This window comes from Drosophila teissieri, chromosome 2L (genome assembly GCF_016746235.2).
Source record: "Drosophila teissieri strain GT53w chromosome 2L, Prin_Dtei_1.1, whole genome shotgun sequence".
Classification (NCBI taxonomy): Eukaryota; Metazoa; Arthropoda; class Insecta; order Diptera; family Drosophilidae; genus Drosophila; species Drosophila teissieri.
This window is the reverse complement of record NC_053029.1, coordinates 27044656-27057084: the sequence shown is the minus strand read 5'-3', so window position 1 is coordinate 27057084 and position 12429 is coordinate 27044656.

Genomic DNA, 12429 nt, shown 5'->3' with positions numbered 1-12429 from the left:
TCCTTTAGAAAATTGTTAAGAGCATAACGTATAAAGTTTTGTTTTATACGCATAATACATAATGTTTTGGGTAATATTATCGATTCCCAATACGTTAGTGCGGTTCCGCTCTTTATCTTTTGTTTTAATCGTGGGACCAACAACTTTTTACCAGCATTATCAATTCCATAAATATTTATGCCAATGTTCTCATAGTCTCAAAATGTCGAACTCCGATTTTTTCGATTGGAAATTTAATTTCCTAAAAATCTTAAGTCATTCCGCCATACACAATAATTTCATCATTAATATTAATGTTATAGCTTTGAGGCTTTGTCATTCTTTTTCTCGAATATTTCCTTCGCTGTGAGGTTGTAAGTCCTATTTTCATGGTTTTTATTAGCTATAAATGTTAGTATACACCACTTGAAACAAAATACGTTAGCATTCTGCACGTTTAAAGGCACATTCGTGCTTTTATTTTTTTAGGACCTTTTATGTATCCGCTGGCAGGAATGTTTTCCAATTTTGTTGTAGTATTTTCAATATATGTAGTTAAAATTTTTAGTAGCCCAGCTTGAGTCTTTTTCTTGGAATTCACTGCTCAATGTAAGTAAGCAATCTATGGCCGAATTTAGATCATCAATAATGTCTTCATTTATGTATACAGATTTGTAGGCAGTTTTAAAGTATGTACACTTAGGCTACATTTATACATTTAATGGTTCTGTAATCTACCATACAATGCTTTATAAAATCAGATATATTTTTTTGACACTGCTGATAAAACACTTTTAAATCAATCATATTATTAAATGGACTATCAATTCAAAATGATTTCACAGGAAATGTCGTCCCAGATGTAAGCAATATGATATTAGCATTGTCCTTAAATTCTATGGTCGACACATTTTTATGAATATCGGTTAATATATGTTGACGTTCTCTGGATGCCTTGTACTTTTCACCGCAAGTAGGACATATGAGTTCCCTTCTTAAGTCAATTTGATTTTGGGGCCGTTAGATATTTCTTAATCCTCTCTCATCCTCAATCGTTTCAAAAACTTAGCTGATGTCATAGGGTGGTCTTCTTGATGATTTGATCGGTTTTGTGGATCATTCAGTTTTCCTCTTACCATTAAAATGTTGAATGCATTTCGGGATCCTTCACAGCGTTAGTAGTTTACTACACTAATTTCGATGCATTTGTTGCACAAATCACAAGCCACTGACGATTCCATTTTAAATTGTTTATAAATATTTTATATTTATATATTTTAATTTGTTATTTAAATATTTTACAGTAAATGGCTTGAGTCCACACAAACAATTATAACGGTTAGACTTGATACCCCGAGCAAGTTCGAACGAAATTATATTATTAGAATGCAGTGCTGAGGTATTATAAGAACTGATCCTGAGCAATTTAAGGGGATCCATTTTTATACACGAGGATTAGAGAGTTTGACATGTATCGGGGGTGTCTACTCTAAGAATGCACCTGATTGGTTCTCGAATTAAAGAGCCTCCACAGACTGCAGCCTGCACAGACTATAATGGGGAAGTCAAAAAAGGAGGGCGAGCTAAGGTTTTGGACGCAGGTAAATAGCCGCTTGACTTTCTCGATAATATGTTCAAAGAGTCATAAATATTTGATTTTATGGGAGACAGATCACAGATAATCTGAAATACATATCTCTTTAGGGAATTATTTCGGATGACCGCAGTCACGGCTAAGGAAACTATTAATGATTACTGGTTAGTGGTTACGTACACCCTTTTTTGTGAGATCATTAGACTTTAAAGATTCACAACCAGAATAAAAATCAGGGAAAGGGGTACTATCATCGCGTTGAGTCAGACGGTTTGCGACAAAGAAAATGCAAGTCGACAATAAACAAGTGTCCGATGACCAGTTCAGTTACGGGCACAGTTCACCGAAGGGGGTATTGACTCCCAAAATAGGGAAAATTTAGAAATATGCCTCCTAGGTGGGAACACTTGGCATAAAAGACCGATAGACCAGAAAAGCTCTATGCCGGTATAAAAATACCGTGGCCCACCGATAAAAAAAATCAATATCCGGGTGAATACCCGTAAGTCAATACCCAGATGAATACCCGTAAGTTAATACCCGGGTGAATATCCGTAGGTCGATAACCGGTGAATACCCGGGCGATTATCCGTTACTCTATAGCCGGGAAGACTCAAAGTGAACACCCGAAAGTGAATATCCGGGAAGACTCGAATTGACTACCTGAAAGCCAATACTCGAGAATAACTTCAGTCAAAGAAAAGGTGTCGAGGAGCGAGGACTCTATCAACCCCTAGAATAACAGGAAGTAGTCTGGAAGTATCCAGGACCAATACAAGGAACACGTTTGAAGAAGAACCCCAATTCTATAGAAGTTTTAAGAAGATCACGCCAATGTGATCAACACCGTGGAGGTCGTCGACCACAAAGAGGAAATAGCAGGTGTGCAGCATACCGTGGAGTTCATCGCCGCCCTATTAATATTGCTAGCACTATTAAAGCTAGTGAAAATGTACAAAAGATCACTACAGCGGAGACGGGACCATCACCATGCCCCAATAAGTGCATAATTAAAACTCAAACGGTAAATCAAATAAACAAAGAACAAGTAAACCGGGGCATTTTTCGTTAATGTGGATATCAGCAAAAACAAAGTAACAGCGTGGACTTTCCAAGAAAGTGCATAATCCAAGTAATTTGAGAGTCGGATAGCAGCCGAGGAGTGCCGCAGAAAAACAACTCATTCATTCATTCATATAAATATTTTCTTATTGTTCGGTTACAAATTATTGGTGCATGAATATATATGTATGTATAACTCCATCAGTATATATAGCAACACCCAGGATCCAACGCGTCGAGATATCATCACTCCAGATTAAAGTAGGGTAAGTTTGACGGAACACAGTTCCCGAGTTTTCTCTCTAATTTTATATATATACATATATATACATATATTCTCGTGCTTATTTTATTTTCACACAATTACAATTTCTCACATTTACTAAATATAAGTATATTTTTGTAACAATGGTAGCCGAAGGGTGTCAGGTAGAGAGAAAAAATATTTTATTGTAAGCCTCTTCCAGGCAATGTATTTCATTGATAGAAATTTGATATTAAATTCAGGCAATGTATTTTATTGATAGAAATAAAATATTTAATGTACGATATTGTTTAAATGAAAATAACTTTTCACCGCCTTGTTTTTGTTATGGAAATACAAGAGCCCTCAGAGCGACGTTTGTGTCATGCCACTAGTCGTGAATAGCCAACTATTTTTGTTGACGTGCGCACCGTTGCGCTAACAAACAATCCGCTCAAAACAAATATAGTCAACTTATCATAATCTTTGTATGCTAGCCTTTAATTTTGTATTACACATTCCACTTTCCAAAAATTTATTAATCAATAAAATTATGCTATTATTTTAACTACAACAAAATGAGTAGGTAAACATTTCCAAAAGGGGTGCTGACGCGAGAAGTGGGGTACGTCAAAAACGATGACATAACGTTTGACGGACAACCTTGACAAAAGGGGATCGTATTGCGCGGCCCGCCCCGATCCATCCGGCATGCGGACGCATGAAGGGGAGGGAATGTGGCCGAAACATTGCCGGATCGTTTTACGATCAAGCTACAGCCTGTGGGGCAGTAAGGATTGCTGACTGACGAGCGGTACGAACTTTTACAGGCACAACTAATATTTATTCTCGTTATGTTGGAGAGGTGAGGGACTTATAAAGATCCCACGACCCAAAATCGAGAAGCCAGGTCGTTTGAGAGGCTCGAGTCTTTACGGCTTTCTATGACTAATTTTGGGCGGGGGACAATTTTAGTTTCTTTGGTTCACGCTGCCGACGTACTAGGCCAAGTAGCCAGGTCGTTTGTGAGACTCGTGGCCAGGGAAATAGGAAAACTGTTGTGGATTCCGAACGTATTGGTCAAATAGCAGCAGGTTGTGGAGTCCGCAAGTATCGGTCAAACAGCCTGATTTTCCGACGACTGGCGGGAAGGGGTTTTCGGACATACACTGTCCGAACCTAGTAAAAGTTCCGTAAGCAGACGGAGGCATGTTGGCATGTTTTTTTTGTTTGGGCTTAGCTACCGGAAGAGGTTTTGACTTAGGAGAGACTTATTACCTATTACCCCAACTTACCTATCTTATTATAACAAGTTGTTGTCAGCAACGCTCCCGGTAGATCGTGTCATATATTTAGCAGCATAACAGGCAGAACACAGAAAATAATTCTTAAATAGAAAAACCCAACTACATAAATGAAGGGTGGCAAAAAAGAAAGTGTTGTTTCAACCCTCCACCGGGAGAGTAACCCGATTGCGAACACAAGAAGAGAGTCGTGCACCGCGAAGTGCAAGTGCGGGAGACACCCCCCGACTATATGATGCACTTAATCAAGAGAGTCTTGCAAACTTTGAAAACCAGCCGGAGGAGGAACACAATGGATGAAGCAGCCGGAGGAATGGATTTACCACTAGGACCAGGGAAGATCGGTAGACCGGTCAAATGCTGCCGATAGGCGGGAGAAAGAACGGATGGATTTAGTGAGACAAAGTAGGGATACTCAATCAAATAAACGCTCTAAAGATGAGAGTGGCTGAGTTGCAAGCCGCACAAGCCATTTACGGAGCAACCAAGAATGTCACCACCACCTGGACTGCCCAGAAACACCACGGATAGGTTTCTAAGGCATTAAGACACCCCGACACCAGAACAAGTGTCGCAAGAGTGTTTTAACAGCCAGATGCATCGATTGAGGGAGCCCAGGCGAACGGCCACTCCGCAGCAGATACCTGAACAATGCGTAGCCGCAGAGACCAGTCACCAATTTCACCCCTAGTTAGATCGTAGTCTAACGTTTCAAGCGCCAGCACCAAAGGGCGTTCGGCTGGATAAATGGAACTTAAAATTTGACGGAACCGGCCGCGGTATGACCGTTGAAAGTTTTTTATTCCGTGTGGAACGGTTACAAGAATTATATGAAATAAGTCGACAGCAAGTGTTCAGGGAATTCCATAGTCTGCTGATCGGCGCAGCCAGCAAGTGGTATTGGCAACTCATGGAGGATCGAGCCGAAGATTACGATTTTGATTACCATTCGCTCACCAGGGAAATTAAACGGGCTTTTTCCACAACTGGAAGTGACTTAATGAAGGTCAAAGAATTGATGGAGAATAAACAAGTGTATAACGAGTCATTCAGCGAACTTTTAAAAGACAACATTAACTCCCAAATGGGTGGTTTATTATTGACGTCCCCAATAAGATCTCTGACAGAGCTTAAACAGAAGGGGCTCAGAGTGGATCGGTGGCTAAAAAACCATGGAAAACCGATGCGAAATAGACCAGTTAATGCGATCCAACGACCAGACATGCAAGGAGGTATTCCCGATGGTGTCCTTGTGGAAGAAGTCCAACGCAAACCGGGAGACAGCTGCGAGTCCAACGGAACAGCGCCTGGGTGCACAAACTCTTTGCACGGTATGATTTGCTATATGTGTGTATACGGAGTGGATTTCAACCGCCAACACCCCGCAAACAACAATCCATGCACGTCTCGATTCCATGAGTCCACTTGTCGTTTTTGCCAGAAGTTAGGTAATGACGATAAACAAATGGGTTTTCCACGGAGTCCGCCAAACAAGACCGGGAATTTGTCATACCCGTAAATGACCTCAAGCTCATGCAGAATTACCCATCACATAAGAACCTAGAACAACGAGAGCTGGAATATGCATTGGCACGATTCCTCAACAGCGTCGAGGAAGAGGGTAACATCGCACGGAACGCTCGCAAGACACAAAAACTTTATGAAAACATAACTGAACACCGACGCTTTAGACAGAAAGTCGCGGACACAGAGATGAGCGTACAACAAGACATCAAGACATCAGGGTGATGGAATAGAAACACTGGCACTACTAGATAGCGCAGTCAGCAGAGTATGGTAGGTCGATGCCACACGTTCATGGGCGCCTGATGAGAACAGGGAAAGAAAATCAATAAAAAAAATGGCGTACGAGTTTCTTTTGCGAAGTCATTCCATCCGTAAACGCATCGATCACTTCGAGCCTGTTACGTACACCCTTTTTGTAAGATCATAAGACTTTGAAGATTCACAACCTAAATCAGGGGATGGGGTACTATCATCGCTTTGAGTCAGACGGATTGCGACAAAGAAAATACAAGTCGACAATAAACGAGTGTCCGATGACCAATAGGTCGCAATAGGTCACAGAAAAAAAGTCTAAAGCCTCCGACAACACCGCCAATGTGATCAACACCGTGGAGGTCGTCGACCACAAAGAGGAAATAGCAGGTGTACAGCATACCGTGAAGTTCATCGCCGCCCTATTACTATTGCTGGCACTATTGAAGCTAGTGAAAATGTACAAAAGATCACTACAGCGGAGACGGGACCATCACCATGCCCTGGAAAGAATCGTATCCCCACATCCCACAGCCCCAATAAGTGCATAGTTAAAACCCAAACGGTAAATCAAATAAACAAAGAATAAGTAAACCGGTGCATTTTTCGTTAATGTGGATATCAGCAAAAACAAAGTAACAGCGTGGACTTTCCAAGAAAGTGCATAATCCAAGTAATCTGAGAGTCGGATAGTGCCGCAGAAAAACAACTCAATCATTCATTCATTTATATATACATATACCTAAAGAAAGATGACCTTTACTGAGTGCATTTTTATACCTGTTACTCGTAGAGTAATAGAGTATACTAAATTCGTTGAAAAGTATGTAACTCCCAGAAGGAAGCGTTTCCGACCATATAAAGTATATATAATATATTCTTGATCAGGATCAATAGCCGAGTCGATCTGGCCATGTCCGTCTGTCCGTCCGTCTGTCCGTCTGGCCGTCTGTCCGTCCGTATGAACGTCGAGATCTCAGGAACTACAAAAGGTAGAAAGTTGAGATTAAGCATACAGACTCCAGAGGCATAGGCGCAGCGTAAGTTTGTCGATTCATGTTGCCACGCCCACTCTAACGCCCACAAACCGCCGAAAGCTGCCACGCCCACACTTTTAAAAAATGTTTTGATATTTCTTAATTTTTGTATTAGTCTTGTAAAGTTCTATCGATTTGCCAAAAAACTATTTGCCACGCCCACTTTAACGCCCTCAAACCGCATAAAGCTGCCACGCCCACACTTTTGAAAAATGTTTTTATATTTTTTAATTTTTGTCTTAGTCTTATAAATTTCTATCGATTCGCCAAAAAACTTTTTGCCACGCCCACTCTAACGCCCACAAACCGCCCAAAACTGCCACGCCCACACTTTTAAAAAATGTTTTGATATATCTTAATTTTTGTATTAGTCTTTTAAATTTCTATCGATTCGCCAAAAAACTTTTTGCCACGCCCACTTTAACGCCCACAAACCGCCAAAAACTGGTAGTATTGAAGACTTCTGCGCACTTCCACTAGCTGAGTAACGGGTATCAGATAGTCGGGGTACTCGACTATAGCGTTCTTTCTTGTTTTTCTATTTGTTTGTGTATATTTTCTTATTGTTCGGTTACAAATTATTGGTGCACGAATGTTTATGTATGTATAACTCCATCAGTATATATAGCAACACCCAGGATCCATTGCGTCGAGATCTCATCGCTCCGAATTTAAGTGGGATAAGTTTAAAGGAACACTGTTCCCGAGCTTTCTCTATAATTATACCCGTTACTCGTAAAGTAAAAGGGTATACTAGATTCGTTGAAACGTATATAACAGGCATAAGGAAGCACTTCCGACCATATAAAGTATATATATTCTTGATCAGGATCAAAAGCCGAGTCGATCTGGCCATGTCCGTCTGTCCGTCCGTCTGTCCGTCCGTCCGTCTGTCCGTCCGTCTGTCCGTCTTTCTGTCCGTATGAACGTCGAGATCTCAGGAACTACAAAAGGTAGAAAGGTAGAGATTAAGCATACAGACTCCAGAGACATAGACGCAGCGCAAGTTTGTCGATTCATGTTGCCACGCCCACACTTTTGAAAAATGATTTGATATTTTTTCCGTTTTGTATTAGTCTTGTAAAATTCTAACGATTTGCCAATAAACTTTTTGCCACAACCACTCTAACGCCACACAGTTTTCACACAATTAGTAAATATAAGTATATTTTTGTACCAATGGTAACCGAAAGGTGTCAGGTAGAGAGAAAAAATGTTTTATTGTTAGCCTCTTCCAGTCAATGTGTTTCATTGATATTGTTTAAATAAAAACAAGAGAGAACCCTATAGTCGAGTTCCCCGACTAACTGATACCCGTTACTCAGCTAGTGGAAGTGCGAAGGAGAGTCTTTAGCACTGACAGTTTTTTGCGGTTTGTGGGCGTTAGAGTGGGCGTGGCAAAAAGTTTTTTGGCAAATCGATAGAAATTTATAAGACTATTAAAAAAATTAAAAAATATTAAAACATTTTTCAAAAGTGTGGGCGTGGCAGTTTTGGGCGGTTTGTGGGCGTTAGAGTGGGCGTGGCAAAAAGTTTTTTGGCGAATCGATAGAAATTTATAAGACTAATACAAAAATTAAAAAAGATAAAAACATTTTTCAAAAGTGTGGGCGTGGCAGTTTTATTCGGTTTGTGGGCGTTAGAGTGGGCGTGGCAACATGAATCAAACAAACAAACATGCGCAGCGTCTATGTCTCTGGAGTCTGTATGTTTAATCTCAACTTTCTAGCTTGTATAGTTCCTGAGATCTCGACGTTCATACGGACGGACAGACGTACATGGCCAGATCGACTCGGCTACTGATCCTGATCAAGAATATATATACTTTATATGGTCGGAAACGCTTCATTCTGCCTGTTACTTTTTAATGAATCTAGTATACCCTTTTACTCTACGAGTAACGGGTATATTTACTCTACGAGTAACGGGTATAATAACTTTTCAGCGGCGAGTATCCGCCTTGTTTTTGTTATGCAAAAACAAGAGCCCTTAGAGCGACGTTTGTAGTCGTGAATAGCCAACAATTTTTGTTGACGTGCGCACCGTTGCCTGGTGATGGATTGGATACTGCTCGCTCAAATCAAGTATAGTCAACTTATCATAATCTTTGTTTGCTAGCCTTTAATTATACCCGTTACTCGTAGAGTAAAAGGGTATACTAGATTCGTTGATAAGTATGTAACAGGCAGAAGGAAGCGTTTCCGACCATATAAAGTATATATATTCTTGATCAGGATCAGTAGCCGAGTCGATCTGGCCATGTCCGTCTGTCCGACCGTCTGTCTGTCCGTCTGTCCGTCGAGATCTCAGAGAACGTCGAGATCTCAGGAACTACAAAAGCTAGAAAGTTGAGATTAAGCATACAGACTCCAGAGACATAGACGCAGCGTAAGTTTGTCGATTCATGTTGCCACGCCCACTCTAACGCCCACAAACCGCCCAAAGCTGCTACGCCCACACTTTTGAAAAATGTTTTGATATTTTTTCATTTTTGTATTAGTCCTATAAATTTCTATCGATTTGCCAAAAAACTTTTTGCCACGCCCACTCTAACGCCCGCAAACCGAAAAAAACTGTCAGTGTTGAAGACTCGCCTTCGCACTTCCACTAGCTGAGTAACGGGTATCAGATAGTCGGGGAACTCGACTATAGCGTTCTCTCTTGTTTTTCTATTTGTTTGTGTATATTTTCTTATTGTTCGGTTACAAATTATTGGTGCACGAATGTTTATGTATTATTATCAATAAAATTATAATCAATAAAATTATGCTATTATTTTAACTACAACAAAATGAGTAGGTAAACATTTCCAAAAGGGGTGCTGACGCAAGAAGTGGGGTAGGTCATAAATGATAACGTTTGACGGACAACCTTGACAAAATCGGATCGTATTGCGCGGCCCGCGACGATCCATATGGCATGCGGACGCATGAAGGGGAGGGAATGTGGCCGAAACATTGCCGGATCGTTTTACGATCAAGCTACAGCTTGTGGGGCAGTAAGGATTGCTGACTGACGAGCGGTACGAACTTTTACAGGCACAACTAATATTTATTCTCGTTTTGTTGGAGAGGTGAGGGGCTTACCAAGATCCCACGACCCAAAATCGACGAGCTTACTCTGGCATCATGGTGCCTGAACATCGGATGCCCCTCCCTCGGCCTTGGTCCCTACCCGGGACACGGGCACTAATACGCCGACGTAATATAGTGTTACTGTATAAGTCATATTTTCCGAGGCATAAATTGAAACGTGTGTAGCCTAAAGCGGAAAGGCGCATGAGTTCAGATTGTTGAGGCTTTCTTCTCGACGGTTCCATAGCTTTGAGCTGAAAGTAGCTGGAATATACGGGTACGACCGTTATTTAACGGTTTTATGATTAGATGACTTTTTATATATGTATACGTATACAAGAAAATTAGGGACAGAGGAAGGTGCAGGTGAGCAATTATAACTTTGAGAGTTTTTATGAAAAGTCGTATTTTTAAATTCAGAATCTTGAAAAGATACCATTGGAAAGGGCTTAAATAATGCTGTCCAATGACACCTCACTTTTTGTTTTTTAGAGAGAGATCCCCATAGCATATATCGACGTTTTTGGGAATATACGGGAGCGAGCGTTTTCACAGCACGCTTGGCGCTGAAGAACCCCAATTATTATCAATAATTTAACGATACTTTGACACCAATATTATTATTAAGCTAAGTCATAATTCTTTAAGTAATCTCTCAAACCTTTTTAAAATTGTAAGGAACTCTTCTTGACATAAAAATCTACCCGACGAAGTAAGCTCAATACCCCAAATATGATCTCTCTATCTAATTTTTCGTATCCACCGATTAGACACAAACCTTCGAACAGGATTTTACTGAAACGTAATAAATTTTCTAATAAGAATTGTACGTATCCAATTAATTGTGTTGGACTTATCACAGGTTCGTGCCTCGGCTAATCGTAGGTAGGTGTCTAAGTTAACAACTGAAGAGAGCAGCCAATATATTTGATTCAGCAAAAAAGTAGTTTTACATAAACAATACCCTAGCAGCTAAGTAGTTTCACACGAATAAAGCAGACACACCCAAAATGAGTTCAGCGCTCCGCGCTAAGAACATCCAGCAGCGGTAATCTGACACTGCCTAACCGGAGTGCCGCATTTCGGTGCATGGGAATGCGATTATAATTGCTTCGGCTTTAGCCGTAATAATTTTGTCTATCACTGGTATAATTACTGAGCCACAAGGCCAGCGCATAGGGAGGAAAGTAAGTCCCCAACATAACCATCCTAGGAAGACATTATTACAACCAGGTTGCAGTTGCACTGCAAGAAATCACGGATAGCTGCTAACGCCGCTGGACCACACCGCAATCGGACGATAAAAAGGAAGTAGTTCATCGCGGGAATGGGACAGTGAGGTAACAGCATAACCTGCTACTACACCTGCACCGATACCTAATTGGCGCTCAACCATCAACTCATCAAATACAAAATCTTAACCTAACAGGCTAGTTAAGATACAGAACACGTAAGTTTGATAAGTGAACTCAACGGCATACCCAGGAGAGTTATTTTCAAGAAAATCTAACCCATGTAAATTCAACTTGGAGTCCTACTACGACAGATAACACTACAGACATGGACGCTGCCCAGTTACAAGCAAATAGATCTGGAGCCGTTAGCCAGGCCTTAGCCCAGCAAGAAGCTAGACAGGCATTCCAATCACAGTGAAATGAGGTGAAACAGCAGATGCAAAGCTTGTGCGTGGAAGCACCACAAATGGATGCTTACAAAAGAATAGCCGTAGATCCAAATATTTGATGCGAAGTCAAGCTGGACATTGTAAAAACCATGGGAGATTTTACAGGAGAACAAGATGACTATGTGTCGTGGCGACAGTCAGCCTCGATTAGACTGCACGTACGCGGACAAAACTTCGCTGCGTTTCCTTCGGCAGGGACTTGAAACAGTTCGGCAAGGAGAACTTAGCCTAGTGCTGTACTATGACGACGTAGAAAAACGATTAACGTTAATAACGAATAAGATTGTCAAGAAACACGAACCGGACAGTGCTATTTTATTTAATAATGAGGTTAGAGAAGATGCCCTCCATGCGTTTATTGCTGGTCTTAGGAAGCCCTTGATGGCCATAGTCTTGCCAGCGAAGCCAAAGGATTTGCCCTCAGCTTTAGCTTTAGCTAGGAATCCGAAGCTACAATAGAACGCACTACCCTTGCTGCCACATATGCAAAGGTTTTGGAGGATAGGGCACTCACCCATGAACAGCGAAGAAATAAAAGCCGCTCACAGGAGCCACAAGGCTCCTGGCAAGGGGAAAAACCCTCAAAGGTCAAAGGCAAAATAGGCTACGAATCTGGCGGTCAGATAAATTTTTTAGGGAGCGCTCCCGACTGCCGTTCATTGAACGCCAGTT